Source organism: Gavia stellata, chromosome 4, assembly GCF_030936135.1.
Source record: "Gavia stellata isolate bGavSte3 chromosome 4, bGavSte3.hap2, whole genome shotgun sequence".
Taxonomy (NCBI): Eukaryota; Metazoa; Chordata; class Aves; order Gaviiformes; family Gaviidae; genus Gavia; species Gavia stellata.
Window position 1 is genome coordinate 42272372 of NC_082597.1, and position 24437 is coordinate 42296808.

Below are 24437 nucleotides of genomic sequence, written 5' to 3' on the forward strand. Positions count from 1 at the left end.
AACCATGTGGTTAGTGAAGTAAAGACAGATGGAAACATGTAAACACCAACTTTTTTATAACAATTCTGCTATTGAAATTCTCACTAGAGCTTCCCCAGCTTAACTTGCTTTGCAGTTTGCAGTCATGTTTGCATCCTAAACAGCCAAACCGCTTTCACTACCCTTTATGCAGAACCAGTTCTGCAAAATAACACATTCCTAATCTTTTTCCTTTCCATCATTTGTTTTCTGTAGGCCTTGATGCCTTAGAAAATTATATATAACTACTCAACCCACTGCAATCACTGGGGCTTTTCGTAGGAGTAAAAATACTTGCATTCCAGCAGGGAAAAATGCCACATGAGTGTCCCTACAGATGTAGATTTTCTCATTCTTGTGCTTGCTCTCGCTTTCTTTCAAAGTATATTTTTATTTCTAGGTCATGGGGTTGATGCTATTAAGTTGTTCAAGCTTGAAATATTCAAACTCTCTAGAAGTACAGGTTCAGGTCAGAGTTCTAACCTGAGACCAGCTGATATAAATCAAAATATGTCTACCGAATTAGGTGATACATGGTGTATGAGTACTTCAGTCGTCACCTGAAAACCCTTCTGTGTAGCTCAGGTGGGAGAAGTAGTTCATATAGTTGTTCTCCTAAGTATCAAATTATTTCTCTTCTGTTGAGACTAAAGCATGATTTTAACTAGATAATTGAATTGTAGCATGAGGGGCTTTTCTTTTGTCCTGTACAGATTCCCTTCTGGAGGCAAGTAAATGAAATGAAACAGAATACACAGCGCAGCCTATTTTAAAATACTGATCAATCTCTCTCATTTGTTAGATGTCTGTGTGTATGAAACAACAAAACGCAGAAACATCCAAGCAGCAAATACTCCACACTGGCTAATTGATCCTACTGAGAAGCGTACACTTTCCCAGGCAGAGTCCCAGTTTGACAGAGCTGATAGTTCATTTGGCACAAGCTCAGGTGAGTGTGCACAGCACACCATTGTACCTTGCAGTACATATTACACATCAAATAACAAACTTGTGACGCATATGCACAGAGGAGAAATCCAGAAAAATAAACAGAGGGGAAAAAGGAATTTATTCACTGTACCAAGATGTCAGTGAAATACTTTTATTCTTCTTATTTCCTTTCCCTCACTTGCTGAGGCATACTGACAGTAAAAGAGTCTTATTGACCCTCTGGAAAATGTGTCCTACCACAATCCATATTAGTTCACTGCTGTTGTTAGGCTCCGTTGTATTTCAGCATTGTAAAACTCAGAAGGGACACCATAATGGAGCAATAAGATCAAAAGGTTGTGTTCTTTATTAAAATAAATAACTAACTAAAAAAGAATTGTCAACAATTCCATAAAAAGAGAAGAAACTCAGACTTCAAAGTAAGGAAGGAAAAATCAAAAACAAGTTTTCATCCAAAACTTTGCAGAATATGTATGTTCTAAAACAAATTTCATTGGTCTGAGGCAAAAAGACTCCTTGAAGATATCCCTAAGCCATAGATTTGGGGAGGGTGCTCAAAAAAGTATCATATTCGCTTTCCTTGTTCTTCTACTTTTTACCTTGTATCCACCTTTGGAGGCTTGTCAGAGACTGGGTACTGAAGTAGGTGTATTTATAATCTAACTCCATGCAGCTTCTCCTATGTTGTCCCAATGTCCTGCTTATGCGTGCATGATACAAGAGTTACAGGACATATATCTGTAACTTCTGATAACATCAGCTGTGGGAGTAATATGAAATCATTCCCTGGACTAGAATCAGTAGGTTGGGAACTTTTTAAAGTTTGAAATATCATCCCAAAACATATGGCTTTCATTAACAACTTTCTTCATTACACAGCCATTTCTGCATTAAGTCTCTACATTTATAGTGACACAAATAATTCATGCTTCAGTGGTGTCTTACCTAATTTTAATCAAAGTCTACTTTAATCAGTAACTTCTCATATATTAATTTTCTGATGCTATTCTGAGCCAAACAAGCTTCGATTTCAGCTACCTTCCAGATAATTAGTTCACCTAGGTATACATACCTAAGTACCTAGTGCCATGTTTTTCAATGTGTGCTACTCAAAGACTGCATAATGTCCAAGCCTGTTAACAGCTGTGCCTGGACTAGGACTCTCCATAAAGATCTGTTACTAAGACTCTCCTGTACCTGATCAAATTGGGTCCCCATAAGGCTGAGCACCCTATATGCAGCCCACATTTGCTAGTCAGTGACTCTGTAGCGTTTCTTAAATTACATCACAGATATTAAAGAGGTCACAGCACCGTAGGCATGTGTTCTTATCCTTTCAAAACACTGTTTGTCTCCACCTGCAGGACTTTATCTGTGCCATGTCAACATGCAGGAATTATTTAATACCAGATACCATTTAAACAGGAAGGGAATTAAATAGACAGATCTTCAAATAGAAGATATAAATAACTTGTTCAGGTGAGGCACTAAATTTAGATGCAATTTTTTCATCGGTTTGGATAAGAAACAATCTGTTAAATTTCAGCTAAACAACTCTTTTAAGGAAGGTACAAAGATGATTAATGTGAAAGTTGTGAACCGCTTTTCCACAAAGTGTGTCATTGCATCAAATGTAAGGATATATTCCATTAATTCTTCAGAGCTATTTGAATCAGTCTGAATATAAAGATTGTTCATCAGTAAACAAGACATTTAAAATAATTTAATATTAAAGTTACTGAGATTGAAAAGAAATATTAGAGCTTCACTTAAACTAAGTTTTATAAAAATAAAATATGCCTCAGGCTTGTCACATTAGATATAAAAATTTTATCTGAAAGGACAGATTTAGAAAGCTGGATTTAACCATTCTAGACAGCTCATTTTGTACTATTATGTGTAATACTGTAGTTCAATACAGTATTTTATAGCTATTGGAACACATAATAGCAAACAGCAAGATAAACATTTCTTTCTATAATTGTATTTCTCCAAAATTATAAAGGTCTAGTCTCGACACTATGCACATGAAAAAGAATGAGCTGGATATGAACATAAATGCATTCAAGAATAACCATGAAAGCACAAAACACTGTCCCAAAATATTTTTGAGTGAATCCCAAATTCTCAACATTAGCTTTTAAGTCCCCTCCAAAAATACATAGCTTTTTTTTTTAAATTGTCACAGACGTTCAACAAAATGTCCTGAAATAAAATGCATAGTGCTGTGCTTCTGCCAAATTACACTGTGTTATATTCTGTGTTGAACATTGATGCAAACTTATTCCAACAACGCCGAATTTCTGGGATTTTCTTCCAAATCTAATCCCTCAGGCACCATAACTGCCCAAGGCTTTTCTGTGAAGCTACTGTTAACAGCCTGCAAAGAACCTAGCATGCAGCCATCCAACATACTGTGTTTGGTAACTCCAAATATTAGTTTCGTTCCTATGTTATTCAGATATATCTACTACATTTTTAGATTATTGAAATTTTTGACTTTTCCTAAGCTTGTTGTTCGAGAAACATGCCTATACTTGATATGGACCAATATGAGCATGGGTTACAGTACAGACATTTCCATAACAGTCTTCTCTCTGAAACTGGGGGGAGCTAGATCTGCCCTTATACACCAGGGTATTTTGAAATGGTATTTATATAGAGCAGTGGCTTTAGAGCCTCCCACCAGCTTGATCAGAGTATCATACTATGCCCCTAAACTCTTCTGATACCATCCTGCACCCTTCAGTCCCAGTGAATGAACCAGCATAGTCCTCCCTCCAGCATTTCTTCACCTCATTCCTCTGCAACCAGGCCCACCCCCCCCCGCTTTGTGAGGGATTCAGGTTTTCCTTCATAGAAAATCCTTCCTGCATGAAATCCTACCTATCTATAAACTCTGAATGTTGTAGGTCTCATCACTGCAAGAGGACAGATAAGGATATGGTAAGTGGTTGGAGGTTATCCTTAGAGTCTCACAAGATCTTGAAATCCCTCATGCTTAGCCCAAAACTACTTCTCTGTAGCCACCTTCACTGGTTTAGAAATGAAGCAGAGCCCAAATGAGAGACAAAAGTGAAAGTGCACCTCTGACACTTGGGACAGGGGGAAAAAGGAAAAAAGAAAAGAGGTAATGTTGAGGGAGATTTTGGCTGCCACTGGGCTGAAGCTTCGGGCTGGGGAAGGAGACTCTCCCAGGGAGGGTGCTTCCTGGAGTCAGCTAGAGTATGGGAGGTTGAAGCATGTAAAAAAGATAACCCAGGTACCTCAACAGGAGGAGAAACAGATTTTGCATAACTCTATGTTGGGCAGAGACTGGTCTCTCTAGTGAGCCTCTGAGCGGCAGGGCATCACAAAAGAGGTCAGGAAGGAGAGTGATGGCATACCTACTGTCACCAGGCAAGTGCTGCCCATCACGGAGCACAATGTGCAGGAATTGCCCCCTCCACGCTCCCTGTGAGGATTCAGCTCCATATTTCACTGATACAAAGCAGTTCCTTAGAAGTGCAGTATGTGCAAAATAATAATGTTTCCTCATATTATAAACACTTTCTGGCCTGTGCTTGTGCATGTTGGCCATACAGCATAAGCTCTGTGTAAAAGGAAGGAAAATAATTCCTCAGGGTCATTTCAAACCCTTCATACTTTTATACTTGCATAAGCAGAAAACAAAGGTGGTTATCCCAAATGCATAAAAATTCTTGGCCAGGTTCTTTGTCATTACTCTGTAAATTAGGAACAAGCCCACTGACTCAATAAAGTCACAATAGCCTAATGAGGACAATCCCTGCCAATATGTCATTACTTTTTAATTAAATCAGAATGTCCTGTTCTTTAATTTAAAAGGTAGCCTATTTTTATAGTAGGCAGTACAATGGAAACTGTAGTGCTATCCTTTGAGGTGTTGTGAGTCATGAAATCATAAGGTATCTGTATGAGTGTTCATCACTGATCAAACACTAATAGCTAGTCTTTGATGTTGGAAAGAAATACAAAAATACAGAACATTACATTTTAAAATTCTGAGTATTTATCTTTTTCAGTGATGCTTCACAAGCTATGGAGTTTTCATTGCATATGAGAACTGCTATGCGAGCTGTAAAAAAAGTATCTGTGTAAAGGATGTACAATAATTCAATAGTGGACAGATAACAGTGGATCTAAACTGGCAGTGAGTATACCTCTTATTTAAGAACAGATGTACTAACAGATGTTAAAGCTGGAAAAATACAGGGGTTAGTCCATAGCAGCCTATCCTTTGTTTAAAAACGGGCCTTGATTAATAACAAGGAAACTCACAAGTTGGCTTAACAGGAAACCTGACTTCTGTGACTTCTTAAGTCCTTTGCTGCACTGCTATCAGGAGTCTGTGACATTGATTTAGAAATACTATCAAAGCATTGACCCATCCTCAACAGATCCTACTGTTCTCTCATTTTCTCTGGGCTATTTTAAGCATTAGCTGACATTGTTCCTCCTGCCTTTCATCTGCTTATCAGTCACGTTTAGGCATCAGTCAGAATTTCCCACATCAGCTTTCTACTTGAGTGTCACTTATGCTTTCTCTTCATGCTCTCCTGTCAGGAGTTCTCAAAGGCTGCTTCTGCTTTCCAACACTGGACTATGGTTTGTGTTAATGCAGCTTCAGCAATGAAACAATATACCTCAAAAATGGCAGAAAGAAGCTGATATTTGAAAGTTGCTGCATGGTCTTTACTATTGTTGAGAGCAATTAATTTTTTAGGCTTTGAATTTAAAAGTGCAGGGTATCATTTGTCTGTTAGTGTGGTCTCAGTTTGAGAAGGGCGTAACAGGGGACTGAGAAGCAGAACTGCAGGTCAATTGTTATATAATTAATTACAATTATGTAACTTAGAGTTCAGGCTAGTGATCATTCAATTACACTTGCAGGAGATGGAGCACAAATTGACTTTGTCCCAAATAGTTAAGCAGAAAGGTCATTTTGCCTTTCTTTTTGTTACAAAAAGAAACTGCCGAGAAACTGTCTCTAAAAGAAATCGGTGAAACTAAGTTTGAAGATGTTTTTAAAGCTGATAAAATGTCGGTAATTTAAGCTTTTTAAAGTAAAAACTAGTGTAGAGTTTGTGTTACGCAAAATCAAAGGGTAACCAGGTTTTCCAGTCTTCCAGTCAGCTGCTTTGGAAAAGCTATAGCTATAGCCTTAAATATCATAAATAAAGGAACTTCTGAGGAATAATGCATTAAATTTGACATTGACTATTCACCAAGGGATGGCTTGCTATTCCACATGGCTAGTTGCTCACTAACTTCTGAAAATTATTTCTCTGTCATTTGGAGCAAATACTTTGCTGTATCTGCTCAGGAGTCCTTATACCACCTTGCTTATTGGTGCAATCATTTGAATTTGGAAAAACGCAGAATAATACAAAATTAGGAGACATAAACCTAGCTTTCATGTTTATAGAGCTCAAAATCCCACTCGATAGCTCTAGACAGCAATCTGCAGCATGGCAACTTCCTATTTTAATACATCATCCTCTCATTGTATCGGTTGATTCACTCAGCTCATAGGTGTCAGTCATCATGAAAAAGATTGTAACAAATGTTGCTAATGGTGCTGATTGGTCAAAATCTTTAACTCTCTCTCCAATGGATTTTGTAAGTAGTCACTATATACAGACTGGCAAAGCAGATATAGCACCTAAAACTCATTGCCTCTTTCTCCCGTCATCAAGTGGCTATCGATAACAGCAAGTCACTGAGTCACAGTAGGTCGAATGGAATAAACTGTGTATGCTAACAAAAGGTAAGCCTTGAAGGCACTACAGTGCTAAGACTAATTTCTCTCTGCTGTCTATAAGTTTAGTATTTAAATTTGGCCATCCTGGGTCCCTCAACAGAGCAAGGTTGGTATCTTCAGCAGATAGTTCAGCTGGCCTATCTAGGACATATGCCTTAGATTGGAGACAGTCATGCTTGGGGTTTTCACTGCACTGATTGCAGAAGGCTTCTGGATGATTGGTTCAGACCAAAAAATGCCTTTAGATTCTTTAAATGGGGAAGGTGCATCCACCCTGTGTGACTCTAGGCATATCACAGTAACCAGTACTAAACAACTTCATGTTCTGGGGAAACACCCAGCACCTAGAGAGACAATTTCTTCTGACTTTGGAAGAACTTCTTAAGACATTGCAATGTATTTCTAAGGTATCACAAACTTTATCCATTAAACTGCTATTAAGTGACACAAGACTTAGCCCTTGCAATTTCCCCCTGAATTTTATGCTGTGCTTTTCTTCAGCACTGCTTATCAGCAATTAAAGAAGCTCCTATGGAGGTTGCCCATTATTCCTGTGAAGCATATATAGCATAATACTGTTCCTACTGATGAAATTCATCGGAGGATGCTTAAAAGGCAAGGTGAAATTGTAAATTGTACAAATTATTTTAAATTTGTAAAACATCATCTTTTCCTTGTGATAGACCACTGTAAACACATCAGTTATTATACTAGTTTATATGGAAACTCTGAGTTACTTGCCAATTAACAGCTATTGAACATAAATATTAAAATATTTAATTAAAAATTTAATCAAAAATTTAATCATAAACATCAGGTTATCTGTAGATGACAGACTTATAAAAAAGGATAAATTTATAATAGATGAATTTGCAGCTATAGGAATTGTAGACCAATACAATGGAAAAACACAAATTCCCACAAGGAGGAGATAGGTACTTGCTGATGATCAGCCACTGAATATTGCCAGTAGAAATATACAGTTCAGTCTTTGGAAAAGGAAATATGAGCTCTGTGCTTTGAATCTAGATCTCCTGATCACATTCACTGGGTTTTGTTTAGCTGGATAATTTATGTTGCTTTGCTCTTGACCAGTATGCTTATTTCCAGATAGTACATGTTAGGTTCATGGGAGTTTGCAGAACTTGAAACTTTCTTAGGTCCAGCAAGATATAAATACCAAAAGACTCACAGGTCTTGAAGAAATAAAATAGATCACAGTCACCAAGATGAAAACAAAGAAGCAGCTTGCAAGATTTGAGTTTTCAGGTACAGACCCTATGACCAATATGCTTACTCAAGGCAAAAACCAGCTCATCTCAAGAACTAAAATCTTAAAAAAAGAATCTTCTAGTGTCTCCTTGCATGTGTGAGAAGGGCAGATTTATTGGAAACCAAGCCATGTGGCTTGTGAATTTGCAGTGAGATTCCTTGTACCATTCCTTGTACACCTGATCCTTGTATTTTGAGATTACATTTAAAACTGAAGTAGAACATGCATAGGCTTAAATAATTACTGTTCCACATAGAGGTGACAGTACAAGGAATATTCTAGTAATAAAGTATATCAGTCTACATGGAGAAAATAGTAAGCACTCGCAAGTCCTACCACATACACTTGAGCTAAGTGCTGCAGCTTTCTAATATAAGTGTCACAGTTCAGACAATGAAGATCCTGACTTTGGTTTAAAGAAGTACATCTTCAGAAGTGGCATTTTGGAAGGCTTGTTCCTTAAATCTAACATTTATTACTCATTATTGTGTCCTTCCTTAGCTCCTCTCCCCATCACCATCAGCAGTACAGCTTCTTTCAAGAAATGTGTATGACACACAAGTAAGATTTGGAACGCACACTGCCTTTTAAGGTGAAAGGATCAAAAGAATAGTTATACTTTAGAAACATTCATAAAACTATAAATGACCATTTTCCCTCTCTGTCGCATGCACACACATGCATACAACTGTATTCTCCTCAAAAATGGAAAAGTGTTGCTTTAAAGCAGAAGGTAGAAGATTGAACTCTTATTTTCCATGACTTTTACTTCATGGGGTGACTTTCTAGAAACAAGTGGCAGAGTTTCAGCCTGAATTCGTAATGAATGTGGGATCTCAGCTGGTCACCAGCTGGTTGAAGTGGCCACAACAATGTTTAAATCATCTGTTCTTCCAGGACTTTGCTTTCTCAGGGTTTGTTTCCTCACTTTTTTTTCTTGGAGACAACCTTTGTGGCTGCAGATGCATGTACACGAAAACACAGGCTGTACATGGTCATCACAGAGCAAACAACCTGCATGCTTCAGACCTTCGTCTGTGATAAAAAGTCTAATCATTGAACAGATTTCTACTTTTTATAGAAGGTAATTGCAGATTAGTTTTACCCACAACTCCAGGATCATGATAAGTAATTGGTTTGTGTGAGGAAAACAGAATACAGGCTTTTACTTGTGATAATGAATATAAAATTTATCACAAGTAAAGATTATCTTTTATAAAAATATGAAGTATCTTAATGCATGCTTTTCTAGATGCATCCCCTAATAGTAATTGCCTTCAACACTCTGCTCATAGCTTAAACCATATAAAATTTAGCAAAGGGAACCAGTATTACCATTTAATTTGTTTCAATGATTTTTATTTAAATTAAAACCCCAAGATACTTTTATACTTATCAGAATCATTTATACTCACACTAAAAGAACAGCGGTTCCGAGGCTCAGCTTGGATTTGAGTTCCTGTAACGTTCAGCATCTAGCACTGGAAGTTTATCTCCTTCTCACATTGCCATGCAGAGCTGGCCACGCAGTGCTAAAGCTGGCATCGGACCCTGACAATCGCTTATAACTGGTTTATTGAAAGACGTCAAATTTCCTGAGGTAGGTGTCACAGACTGAAGGAAGACACACAGTAGTTTAGGGGGCTGGACAACCATTTGTGCTGGTTTTGGCTGGGATAGAGTTAATTTTCTTCATAGTAGCTAGTATGGGGCTGAGTTTTGAATTTGTGCTGAAAACAGTGTTGATATTAAAGAAATGTTTTAGTTACTGCTGAGCAGTGCTTACACAGCGTCAAGGCCCTTTCTGCTTCTCACCCCACCCCACCAGCGAGTAGGCTGGGGGTGCACAAGAAGTTGGGAGGGGACACAGCTGGGACAGCTAACCCCAACTGACCAAAGGGATATTCCATACAATATGATGTCATGCCCAGTATATAAACTAGGGGGAAAGCTGGCTGGGGGACTGCTGCTTGGGGACAGGCTGGGCATCGGTCGGAGGGTGGTGAGCAACTGTTTTCATTTGCATCACTTGCCTTTCTTGTTTGCTTGTTGTTGTTGTTGTTATTTTCCTTTTCACTATTATTATTATTATTATTATTATTATTATTATTATTATTATTATTATTTCATTTCATTTCTTAAACTGTTCTTATCTCAACCCATGAGCTTTCTCACTTACACTTTCCCGATTCTCTCCCCCATCTTGCTGGGGCAGGAGGGGAGTGAGCGAGCGGCTGTGTGGTGCTTAGTTGCCAGCTGGGGTTAAACCATGACACCATTAAATCTAATTTTCTATAATCAACAATCCGATCCAGAAAATAAAATCAGGGATAATGATCAAGAATAAAGTTTTGGCACTTGAGCTCCCACTTCTCTACAGGTATTTCACCAAGGGTGAACACATGTGTTTGTTATTCAGTTTCTCAGTTGCAAATAGTTCCCATCTGCTAGCAATCAATCTTAACAGTAAATATTTTTTCAGCAAGACTACCTTTAAAAGTGAAAAATTTTAGACAAAGAGAAAATAGGGGTTTGGTTTTTTTTGTTTTTAATCAATTCAGCCTAAACCAGAAGAAACTAGAACTTTGAAGGAGTAGCAGGATAAATGTGAGACTTTGCAGAAACTGAGAGAACCTAATTCCCAACCTCTGCCATTCAGGTTCACATCCAGTTTTTTACTTCCATTGAAGTGCATATGAATCCCACTTGGGATCAGCCCTGTATTGTGCAAGGGGTATACTAAGAAAAGCACACAGCATCCTATCCCAAATCCAGTTCAAGTAAAGTTGAAATGAAAAGCTTTTTGTGCTCTCTAGGGCTTCTCTATCTTTGGCCTTACATCATTCATCAAATAGAAAAATAACTTCAGATCAAAAATCTGAAACTGGAAATATTTTGCTACTGTGAAACTAATGGAGTTTGGGCTGTTGTACAAAAAAGAAGCTTTTATACTTATTCCTAGCAGGTTTTTTTTTTTTTTTAAAAGAAGCTGATACTGGAACATGATACTGTCCAAAAAATGAAGAATACTATATTACACATTGTTGGTCTCCATCTCACAGTGATGTGAAACTTTTAATTTAACTGCAAAGAAAGAAGGAAAGGAAAAGTGCGAGGTACAAAGACTGTGTCAAAGGTATCTAACTTTTTGTAAGATGAAAGCTTGAGTGTTTGGGAAATCTCCATTCTACATTACCAAGATCAATAAATGGAATCCAAACTAAGAATAAGTTAGAATGTTATTTTTCTTGTTCATTCACTACTAGGTAAGAGTTTCTAGACTAGATCACACCCATCTCCACCACTTAGCCTCTTATCTCACCCTGCATACTTCACATGGGCTTCTATTAATGAAGTTTAATAAGTCATTAGCTATGCTTGCCACAGATGATCATGTGAGTTTTGTGAAATTCTTGCAATACTTCTATAATTACTAGGTAGCAATACAACGTATATAGTAAAGTTTTGGGAATATAATTTAGATACTTTCTAAGATTGTGTCTATATTTAAAATTGAGGCCTATGTGCAATTTTGTTACAATACTGTTTTCTACAATGTCAAGAGTTGTGTAATCTTACACAGTTTATCCTGTATATAAAGATGTGCTTTTGTACGTATGCTGCTCTGAAAGCCTTCAAGCATACTTATAAAAATATAAAATAAATTCAGTACATTAATTAGTACTCTGAAAGGCACGTAAAGGTCCACAAAATAAGTGCTGAGGTATAAATACAAGAAACATCACTGCTGATTGAGATAATAGAGTCATAGCCTTAACTTTGGCTCATTTCGGTTAATCAAGAATCTAATATTCAGAATAAGTGTGGAAGAATGGAGCCTAAAATATTCTAATCTCATCCATCAAATGGGAGTTTGCTGAGTCACACAGAAAGCTTTAGTTGTCCAGTCAAGTAACGGCATCGGCGTAAGATGCTGTTATTTCTCTGCCTCTTTGCATCTGTGCCAAAACTCATACATAAGGATACTTTTCATTAAGACCCTGATGCTAGGTTGTGGTGCAACCATCTTACTGTGGCACTGGGAGAACTGTGGAACCAGTCACCACCCAGGGCCACTGGAAAATCAAGCAGCTATTCAGGCCCCCACTAGTGACTTTGAGTTCATGGTGTAAAGTTCAAGTACAGGCTGATGGGGGATCCTTGATGTGGAACTTGATGTGTTAAACAAGTGTCTGTGTTTCTCTGGTCTTTGATGGGTTTATTTTCTGCCTGGGATCTGTGGTGAGTCGACCTGGCCTAGACAGCAGGTGCCCACCAAAGCCACTCTATCACTCCCCTTCCTCATCTGGACAGGGGAGGAAAAAATACAATGAAAGGCTGATGCGTGGAGATAAAAACAGGGAGATCCTTCACCATTACCATCACGGGCAAAAAAGACTCAACTTGGGGAATTAGTTTAATTTCTTACCAATCAAAATCAGAGTAGGATAATGAGAAATAAAACCAAATCTTAAAACCACCTTCCCCCGACCTTTCCCTCTTCCTGGGCTCAACTTCACTACTGATTTTCTCTACCTCCTCCCCCTGAGCGGCACAGAGGGACGGGGAATGGGGGTTGCAGTCAGTTTATCACACATTGTATCTGCCGCTCCTTCCTCCTCACACGCTTCCCCTGCTCCAGCGTGGGGTCCCTCCCATGGGAGACAGTCCTCCATGAACTTCTCCAACGTGGGTCCTTCCCACGGGCTGCAGTTCTTCACGAACTGCTCCAGCATGGGTCCCTTCCATGGGGTGTGGTCTTTCAGGAACAGACTGCTCTGGTGTGGGTCCCCCATGGGCTCACAAGTCCTGCCAGCAAACCTGCTCCAGCGTGGGCTCCTCTCTCCACGGGTCCACAGGTCCTGCCAGGAGCCTGCTCCAGCGCGGGCTTCCCATGGGGTCACAGCCTCCTTCAGGCATCCACCTGCTCCGGCGTGGGGTCCTCCATGGGCTGCAGGTGGATATCTGCTCCACCATGGACCTCCATGGGCTGCAGGTGGATATCTGCTCCACCGTGGACCTCCATGGGCTGCAGGTGGATATCTGCTCCACCGTGGACCTCCATGGGCTGAGGGGGACAGCCTGCCTCACCATGGTCTTCACCACGGGCTGCAGGGGAATCTCTGCTCCAGTGCCTGGACCACCTCCTCCCCCTCCTCCTTCACTGACCTTGGTGTCTGCAGAGTTGTTTCTCTCACAGATTCTCACTCCTCTCCGGCTGCCATTGCACACTTGTTTTTCCCTTTCTTAAATATGTTATCCCAGAGGAGCTACCACTGTCGCTGATCAGCTCGGCCTTGGCCAGTGGCGGGTCCATCTCGGAGCTGGCTGGCATTGGCTCTATCAGACACAGGGGAAGCTTCCAGCAGCTTCTCACAGAAGCCACCCCTGTAGCCCCCCTGCGACCAAAACGTTGCCACACAAACCCAATACAGGATCATAGGCACCAATGTTGGGCAGTCCTGTGGCTGCTCTGGGCTGCAGTGTGGAGCAGGAGCCATGTGCAGGCAGTGAACGACTGTCCTCCAAAGACTGTGCTGTCCCGATGAGGAACTACACATCTGTGTCTATGAATTTGGAATTGTTTAAATAAAAAATGCAAACCAGAAGTGCTCTATTTTGCCCTTTCCTTTATGGCTAAAGGGAGCTAAACTGATTACACTGCCAGGAGGCTTATACTAAGCAATTTCTATAGCAACAGGATGACACAGGCTGGCTCATCAGGTGCATTGTTATTCCATGAAAGCATACATTGGAATAATTAACAAGTCTGAGAAAAAAATTTGGTTGTACTATATTTATATGCTGTGCTTATTAAAAAAAGATTGCCTTTGTCCAGGGTGCTTCCCCCCTGCTTCTGCGAAAAATACTGTAAAAACAAAAAGTGAATGGTGATTAAGTTCTGGAGAGTCACTCAGTCTCCTCATGGTCTCCACACTTGGTTGGTTTCTCTGGTAGAGGGGTGCATTTATAACTACTTACGTAAGTTGAGCTATATATTCAAAAGGAGGGAATCATTGATTAAACTGCTACAAGTGACAGGAAGAGGTGGCAGCAGGGGACAGCAGAATCATTTTTCTGCCTGAAGCACTGAATAGGAACTTCAAATTGACTTTCTTCCCATTATACCAACTAGGAGCTATATTTTCAGCTTTCCAGTTTTCACCTTGGACAATCAGTAACATTGAATACTACAGTCAGACTGACAGACAAACGGACAGAAAAATGCCAGCAAATTGCAAGTAAAGGCTTGCTTTACTTGGGGGGGAATGATAAATAAAATCCATCTCTGCTGTTTGTATCTTCCTCTCCTGACATCTGTCTTGTTAGTTGGCTGTTCTTCAGCTGGTAACACACCAGGGCAATGACCAGTCCCTCCATAAAGAAGCACAGCCCACTGCATTCATGTGGACTTACATTTCAGCAACTGAGCTTGAGCTTAAGGGATCAAGTAACACAAAGTATTGTGCAAATCTTAATATATGTTTTGCCTGTCTGTAGAGCGGTTGTTATTCTAGTTGCAAACAGAACGCTAGTGCTCTACCTCTTATTACCAGGGATAACTGATGGTCTTTCAAAAGAAGAAAGAAATTCAAGGCGATAAAAATACTAGATAGATAGATAATAGCTAGACAGACACACATTTATATGCCCCTATGTGTGTTTTAAAATAACAAATCTTCATTAAAAAAAAGTATTTTTTGAAGACATGGATTCACCCAGTGTGAAATTATGTTATCTACCAGTAGTGGCACTGTTGCTTGAGAGGGTCCCAGCTTTAGAAAGCAAAAAGCAAGCCAGGACAGAGTGCTGAATGACAACAGTTTTCAGCTCTGATTGGTTTGGGTTCTGGGCAGCGGAAAGGCCAACTGCAAGTAGTTTAATTCAGCAGAATGAGTGGATTTTGCCTCACTGATTTTGTGTGGACAAACCATGATCTCCGAGCTGCTTTTTACATTGACTCAAAGCAATGAGGAGCACCAGGACACTCCAAGCAACTGAGCCAACCTGGAGCTGCCAGAATACAGGAGTGAGGCAGAGACCCAGGTTTTAGGGCCAGAGGGCTTTGTCTGTGGTTTCAGGCTTTCAACACACTCTGCAGAAACTGCAGAGGGGATGAGGCTGGGCATGTGAGTAATGCAACATATGGGGACCAGCACAGCAATTGTGATCATTGCAACAGAGCATTAAATGATAACAGTAACAAGGAATTAGGCATGTATTTCAGAAATAACAGCGATCAGTTGAAACAGCTGTTCAACTCAATTTTCTCACATTTTTAGTAATGAACTTTTTAAAATGAAGACAACATAGCTCATAAATATATATTAAAATTATACGGTGACCTGATATCCCAGATGAAAAATGGAGCATCTAAAGATGGGTAGGCTTTGTAATAGGCAATGTTAAATCACAGAAATCTAAACAGTTGCTTAGATTTACCTTTTTCTCCTCAATAGCCTTGGTCTTTGAATAACCGTACTTTCTTCCCCATATTTGTCCAAACTGAGACTGTTGGAATAACCTTTACTTAAGCCCTTGTATACATGCATCATCATGTAGTCTTTAAGGAACAGGATGACCAAGTATTTTTCCACAGATCCCTCTACGCAGTGCTCAGAGAAACAATATTTATTGTGTGAGGCTTCCACTTCAGTGGTTGGTTTTCTCCCCATTCTTTTACACTACCACTTATTTACCACACAATACTCAAACTTTATTTCTGAAGACAGAAGTAGTAACTTCCTCATGAGTTTTTCTATTGCATTTGTTATTATAGTTTTTAAATGCTCCAATAAACAATGCTGTAGTTAATTTACCTTCATAAAATGCAAGCAAGTTAAGAGCTGATATTAATGCCTTTCAGCAGGTTGGAACGCAAAGTTCAGAGGTAGAGTACGTCCTTTTGTTGTTGGACACACATATCTGGGATTCTTGAGAATAATTTTTAAGCACCTACATTTCCTGCATAAATTAAAAGGCTGGTGTTTTGGGTTTTGTTTGTTTGTTTGCTTGTTTGTTTGTTTAACCCTTTTCATAGTCAAAGGAAAGGGCAACTCAGCAGCTGATTCACACAAATCTGTTTTAGGGACTCTTAACTGGCCCCTATGAAATGCAGAATTGTCTCCTGATTTCAGACCTCTGAGATAGTAAGGATACTCAGAGTATCTGTTCTCCCTTCTTTTCCTTCTTCTGTCATTATCAGGCATGATTTTTATAATATTTAATCATATATAATATTGTCTGTAGCTTAAAAAGCAACCTCATTGATTCAGTTGCAGCTCTGAATAATACCTCCACAAATCAGAATCCAGGACTCAAAACTAGCAAAAAAATAATGGGGAAAAAAAAAACCAACCCAAAACAAAACCCCAAAACCTAAATACTGTTAGCACTTAGTGAAAAGCTTGGTGTCAAAGGCTCACTTGCTATTATAAAAAACATAATTAAGGATGAAGACTCAACTCCTTGGACTGTGTTGGCTATGAAACTAAAACTGGACGAAGGAAAAAAAAGGGGTTTCCACTATGGAGAATATTTTGTTTTCTACATCTAACTCAGCTGGAGAGGGAAACTGAACAGACTGTTGATTCATGTTCTGTCACAGAGTTGAGTCAGGATGAAATGTGGCTCCCCAGGAGCTTCTGTGAATCCATCCAGCTCTGTAAACATAGCCTTTAATGCCTATTTTAGTCTAGGTTAGATTTCTGGGTTAGGTGTTTCAACTCAAGAAGACCAATTACAAAAAAAGTTTCCCTAATACATATTCCCAAATAGACTGTATGAATAACTCTTTGACAATTAAAACCAGTCAGGATGAATTTCAACCACAGCAGAGAAGCTTCATAGTTTTCTGAAGAAATAAAATTAATCTGCTTAGAAATCAAAGAAATTTTATCCAAGAAAAGAATCAAGGGCTTTCTCCCACAAAACTGTGCCAGGATTGTTGACATAGACTAAAGGGAGAATTCACTGTGGACAGATCCTGATTCTGTAATCTGAAGAAAACATCCACTTGGGAAAGAAAACTACTTTCATTTACAAAGAACTGCTGTCAAGCGCATAGACTTACCCCGTCTCCATGTCTGCTGCCTACATATCTACCTCCTACCCCAACAGACAGTTTCTCATCCAAACCCAATCAAACAGACCATCTCCCCAGCTTTCTGTCCTCACCATCCCATCCTAATCTCTTTCTCTAGACACAGACCATCTTCCATCTACTTCTACACCCAACATTTCCTGCTTTCTGGTCCAAGTTTCTCTCCTCACTTCTACCATCATCTCCCTTGTCTCAGCTTACTCTTTGCCTCAGGAAAGCTTCAGAGCATCTCTTCCCAGTTAGGGCCAGAGAGATAAGCTTTCTACAGAAAAGAAAAAAACAAGAGAAAAAAAAAGGCAAAAATAAAGCAGAAGAAAAGTTACTAAGGACCTACATAAATAAGATCTTGTTTCCGATTTCCAATTTCCGTACCTGCACAACTGAGGACAAAAGGGACAGGAAATGCTTACCTTTAATCACGGGTTTCTCATGTGTTCAGTCAGTGTGTGTGGAGGGCACAGGTACAGTTTGATCACGATCGGTAGTTTCTGAAGTTAAGCCTGTCTAATCAGGAGAAAATCTTCAAGGACTCAAGCCAAGCTTTCTTAAACCTGTGCTTTGAGCACAGTGTGATTCTGTAAAGATTATATCTTGTCCATATGTTTATAAAAATGGCCAAAGATACATTAGTGCAAATGGATATGCATTCCAAATTTCAAGTTCCTGCTCTATAGTCAAAAGCAACTACTGAAAGAAAAGGACGCTTAGGATTTGGATGTGCAGAATATTTTAGTATGGTTTAAAGTATGTGGTACTTTGGGGACAGGCTTTTGGAGAAATGAGTTCACTGATCTAGATCATCCAGGAGCCAAAGTTCATTATCATCTATTAGTAGTTATGGCAACCTATCTGAAACGCTTGTTAGTTTTACTGTGTAAAATGAAAAACTCCACAAAAATTATGTTGTCCCACAGCAAACAGGGATATATTTGCACAAAAATGTTTGAATAATACAAAAATAACCTTTACAATGCACATGCAATTTATAGCAGAATAAAGAATGAATTGGTTGTATTCACAAACTTTCTGGCCAAATTCTTATTGTTTTGTAAAGAAGCATAAGAAAGGAATATTGAAGTGCAACACTTCTCTGTAAAGCATGAACTGTTTCTAAACACTGAGGCAATGAAACAACTGACAATATTGGGAATTTGCTGTATAAACGCATATGGATACTCAAGGACAATATCCGCTGTCCAGGACAGCAGATAATTCTACGTGACTGATACTCAGCGAAAATGTTCACAGTGGATCCTGAAGACAGAAGAACAAATAACATAACTAAAATGCAAAAAGCTTACTTCCAATTTTACTAGCCACAATGAGAACTTTATTATTAACTGTTGTGGCCAGGCTGGAGCTCACAGTAAGTCTCCGCACCTCCAGAACTTACTAACTTTGAAGCATCTTGGCTAATGACTGGGTCAATGATGCAGACTGTGTTACCGCCATTCCCTGATTAGCTGAGCAAACAAGCTCTGCTAGCAGACATATATATGTATATTAGCAAGGGGAAATGCAAAAATACTCCTCCAAAGTCCCAATTTGAAAGCAGTCAGGCAGATTTGGTTGTTTGCTCTGTGTTTATTGAAAGTGAATGTAAAAAGCAAGCAAATAAAACCAGACAGAACTAATTTTATGATATTCAATAGTACAAAATTCAATAGTATAAAATTCATAGTCATGCTCCTGAGAACCAATAATATAAAATTCTGCTATAAACTCAACTGAGAATCCATCAGCTAGAAAGAATGAGGAAGCAAAAGACCTGCATAACCTAGTTAATCACAGGGGATGACTGTGATTCACCAGGGTATTGCAGTCATTAAAAAGGCAAATGTGATCCAAGGATGCTTCTGATGAGGCATTTCCAGTAGAGAGAGAGAATATTATTTCCATTCTATAGGGTACCGATGAGTCTTCATATGAAATATCTCAAGCTGCATACAATTCCGGCTGTACGTGTCCATGAAACATTAAGTGAATCTGGAATAAGTACTGAGAAGTGCTAATGGACTGATCTGTAGATGGAGAGCCTGTCTTACAGGAACTGACAAAACCAATTCATCTAGTTTAATCTAGCCATGTTATAGCTGGGATAAGACAACAGCATTCCATCAAAATGCTAGGGACTATTTAAAATGAAGTAAAAACGAGTCTTAATGGTAGAGGAACAAATCAGTATTACAGGAACATGAATGCAGATAGGTTGGAAATCTGAATAAAAAAAAAGTCACACCATTTAAGAAGCAAGGCTCTCGGAGAGTGTTCACTTTCGTAATGATTATAGAAGACCTAACCACTTCTAAAATGGATCATGGTAAGTTTTAAAAAGTAACTAAAAAATGACATGTCTATGATAAGCTTGTTTCGGACTTGCTAGATTATCACACATTTCCCAATAATTCACTTTAAAAAACATGTCTGGATATTGTTCACAATTATTCTTCATTGCTTCTTTTGTGTAGCTATTTAGACTTCTATGGTATACTTAACTCTCATGGTGGATCCTTATTATATATTTGAAGCATTTAGTAAGATCTTCTCAGTTTCAGCAGAACAGTTGTTGGAGGTTGCTGATGCCCCTCATCCCCTTAATATGGGAAATACCAGTCATTTATTTCCAGATTAAAATTTCTGTTGAAAGAAGTTCAGCAGTTTCTTCCACTGAAGGAGCCATTGATAATTCTGTCTTATAGCAAGCAGAACAGCATTAGGGAACAGCAAAGTTAAATGAATTCCAAGACACAGACATATAAACATCTGTATTTCTAATGGCCATAATAAATCTTAACTCTTGGGAAAAAAAAAAAGAAAAAAAGGAGCACATTTTGGCTAGCTTGATAATTGGATCAATTTTTCACTTATGGGTTGTCAATTGCTTGACATTTTAATGCATGAACAACAGATCTCAAAAGTATTTTAATTAGCGCAGTAGGGCTCAAACCTAAGCCTAGTCTTCTAATTGCAGTGCTAAACCATGTCTGAATATTTATTTACTAAACAGAAGTTAATTAAAAGCATGGATCCATACTATCCACATAGCATTAATCTGAAAGCTGAAAGGGTATGCCATCTGCAGAAAAATAGAACTAAAGTGACAATTAAGGATCTTTATAAGATCATGAACTCCTTTCTCTCTGTACCACTTTGGCTGGTTTCATTGTAATAAAAAAAAAAAAACAAAAGGAGATGTCCTATTTTACATTTTATTCTGGATGGATTTTTAAAAGAAATGAGCTTCTGAACGAAACCCAGGATGAAATAGTGTACAGTTTAAAGTTACATTTTCTCCAGTCATTCTTCTTAGTCATTTATTTACTCCTGAAATCATGCCAATGCTACTATTTGTAGAGTTCTGCTAAACCAGAGCAGTTAAGTGATCCATGCTCAGAAAACCAAAGAACAAATGTTTGAAGTGATCAGTTTAGTGTACAGACCTACAGTGGTTTTACTGGCACAGCCAAGGAATGCAGTAGGTTGCAACACAGCTAGGGAACAACAATCCACTACGAGGAGAGGTGCAACTTCTGTAAGCCAGATTTGACACGAGAAGAATTACAACCTTGAAATGACCTCTAAGGTCAAGATAATCTGAACCCGGTTTCCTCAAGAAACAAAGGGTTAGTTTATTTGGTTGCTTTTTTGTCTGTTGGTCTGTAACACTCCTGTCATTCATTATTTTTGTACATGTTGACCACTCCCAGCCAAGAGGTACGCATCTCAAAGGATTTGATCACACAAAATGTGTGACTCCAGGGAGCTAGGAGAGTTTGGACAAACACATATATGTCTAAAATTGCACTGGTAACTTAAGGTGTCTTTATTTAAATAAAAATATTCAAGCACATGGAAGAACCATTCTCATCAGGAAAAGCAGGAATCCAGGAGGACCTCATCATTATGGAGGTCATAGGTCAGCTCAGCTGCTCATAAAATCATTGCCTCAGCACTCATCAAGGTATTAATTCTTGTTCTTATAGGCAGAAGGATTAGCCCTGCTGCTAATCTTCAATTCCTTGTCAACAGCTGCATTAACACTCTACAGACATTTTGTTCCTGTAGTGCTCACAACTTGAGAAGTGGCAAGAATGAGAATTAGGTGTGGTCCAAAGGTAAACTGTACTGGAAAGACACAGGTCAAAAGCAGCTGCTAAGGAGCTAAGAGTGAGGGTGTTGGAAACAGTTTAATCAATCCTAACGGCTTTGCTAATAATTTCAAATTACCTGAAAGGTAAACAAACTCACCCTGGTTTACATGACAGGCAGTTGATCCCTAGGAGGTAAAAAGTTTTGAACTTCACTGTCAAGGCAGCTGGGAGTAACTGTCATGTTCTTAGCAGTTTAAACACAAGCTGGATTACTGATTAAATCCTAAATTTTCCCTCTTGCATAACATACAATGAAAGCAGCTATAAGGAAAAGAAAAGCAGGTATATGAAGAGGAAAGAGGTATATGAAGAGGAGAGAGACCCTGTTGATTTTGCTGGGAGTTCAGCTTTTATAAAACAACAAAGAATCTGTACTCATCTCCACATACCAGCAAACCAAGCTTCACTAATTTTGCTGTCTATAAACCAGTGTTTAATTCTCAGTGGTCTGAGCTAGAAGGTGGAGTAGCCTTCTACTAGAAACGTGTGTAAGGTCACTTCTAGAAGAAATAGTTCAAAACATCAATGAACAGCATCACAGGTGGACTAGAAGTGGGAAAGAGACAGGAGATGGCTAGGAGCAAGTTCACTGCCATTTCTGGCATTAAATTGCTTCAAGTAACATGAAAGCTATTCTGTAACTAGCTGATCTTGGGTGAAGGGTTTGGAAAGATGTTGCTGTGACCACATCTCTTACATTTCCCTGCACAGAATTTTGATTTGCTTCACCTAAAGACTTGGGTCTTCTGATACTAAAATATGCAGTCTTATTTATTACACAAGTAAAATAAAAAGCTGAGGCAGAGTTGCAGAGATTAACAACTGCAAATACTAGAGACTTTGTTTTCCAGCAAAAATTACATTGAAGTAAAAGAAGTTAGATTTGTTCCATTTTGAATGAATGCATTAAGAACTGGCTTTTGAAATACTACCTCTTTTTAAGGAAAAAAACCTGAAAAGTGCATCAGTTTTAAGGCATTTCAATAGATAATTATGCCTGTAAATCATATGACTACATCTGAGGTACTGCTTCTGAGCTACTGCAGTATAATTAAAAACCCGCTACAGGCCATTTAGTATAGAGAACTACCTGTGATTTTATGAGTAAAATGGAAAAGCCTATTAATATATCTATAAGGCAGCAAAACAGAACATGGAACTTTTCTACACTGAATCTTTTTTTCAGAAAATAGGTACTATTTCTTCTTTTTACGCCAAACTTAGTAAAGTGTTCATTGCTCGGGGAAAAAAAATAAATAAATAAAATCTGTGAAGTTACAAATGTGTTCTCAGGAAGACTTTTCTGCAGGCATAGCAAACCTTAACTTACTGCAGCCATGCACTGGGAGAGGAGTCTGCACCCAGACAGCTGCCATGAAGCAGTGGTGAACAGTAATTTGTTTCCATGTCAAGTAGAAGCTTTAATTGCCAACATTGCTGACACCCAATCCAGACCTCATCTTTCAAAGAAGGGAGATAGCTTGTTTTTTTCATAGAATAATTCTGGTGTACTTTTCTAAATCTTATTTAGCCCTATGAAATGCAGGCTCTATAAAACCCATCCTTGTCCACAGCTCAGGTCCTTGTTTTCCAAGGAGCAAGGCCCAGCTCCGATATGCCCCAGCCACCTAACCTTAGCTCATACTGCTGAGCAAGCTGCTAAGAGATGAGCAAGAGCTGTGAAATAGTCTGCAGAGCAGAGCCGTGCAGGATAAAAAAGGTAAAATTACAGAGGTTAAGTTGTTCAGATGGTGATTATTAGTAGCCCAAATATTCAAGACGAAAAGCACCAAAACGGCAAATTATAAAATCCTAAAGGAAAACACAGAGATTTGGGAGATGATGGCAATTTAGGAACATTGAAGACATGCTCAAGGAGGCAAGGAGGTCTAAACCTTTCTCTCCTGACAGACGGCTGCCTTGCAGCAAGACTCTTTGATAAGCATAATAATTGTTAACCCCAGTTCTAAATTGTCCATTTTAGCTAATAGTCATTGCTTTTAAGTGGTACCTATCCTGCTTGAATAGTCTCTTTACACATGGATAAAGATGCACGAATAAAGTAACTCAGAGAGAGCTACAGTCATTCCATTACCTAAAGCCACCTTTTCATGAACAAAAGGACTCTTTAGATCATGCCTATCATCATTTAGATATCCTAATCTCTTAGAACAACTGAATGGACATGTAATGCCAAGAATTTTTCCCTGATTTAAGCTGGTTTTCAGGCAGACAGGCTCAAAATCTGTAATTCTAAGAATTCATGCACAAATAAATGACCATGACTTAACCATGTAATAGAGGAATTGCCCACATGCAACCACTTCTTGAAATACAAGAAGTTATTTCACCCAGTTCAGTGCACAAAGCACAACTGAATCAGCTTACATTTGCCTGGGGTTAAGAACTCCTAAATTAACATTTGCCAAGGCTCAGCTATCACATTTCATATATCAAACAGCCATTGCATCATGTCTTCCATCTCTAAAGTTAGGTTTATACAGAAGGAACCTGAACTGTGGGACAGAAAAAAGTACATTCATAAAGGGTATAGGCAAATTTCTATAGCTTTCACCTAATTCCAGCTTGTAGGCACAGGCCTAGGGCAGCATTGCAATGTGCTTCACTTAATCCTTCAATTTTCTCAGCCAACTGTGCACCTGTTTTGTTCACAGTGCAGTAGTATGAAGTGAACTTTAGCTGTGATCCAAGTTTTAAAACATGAGTTTGTATAAAGATTTATGTTGAAATGATTTTCCCTAACACTGATGTCATTAACAATAACTTCTCTACTCTGATGCTACTGCTAATAACAAAAATGATCACTGCGAGGTGAAACAGGAGAAAAAAATATCTATCTGGGTAATGGATTTGGTTGGGTTTTTTGCATTTCCTTTTCCAATATTTCACAGAATCACAGAATCATTAAGGTTGGAAAAGACCTGTAAGGTCATCAACCCAACACCACCATGCCCACTAAACCATGTCCCACAATGCCACGTCCACACATTCCTTGAACACCTCCAGGGATGGTGACTCCCCCACCTCCCTGGGCAGCCTGTTCCAATTCTTCACCACTCTCTCAGTAAAGAAATTTTTCCTAATATCCAGTCTAAGCCTCCCCTGGCGCAACTTGAGGCCATTTCCTCTCATTCTATC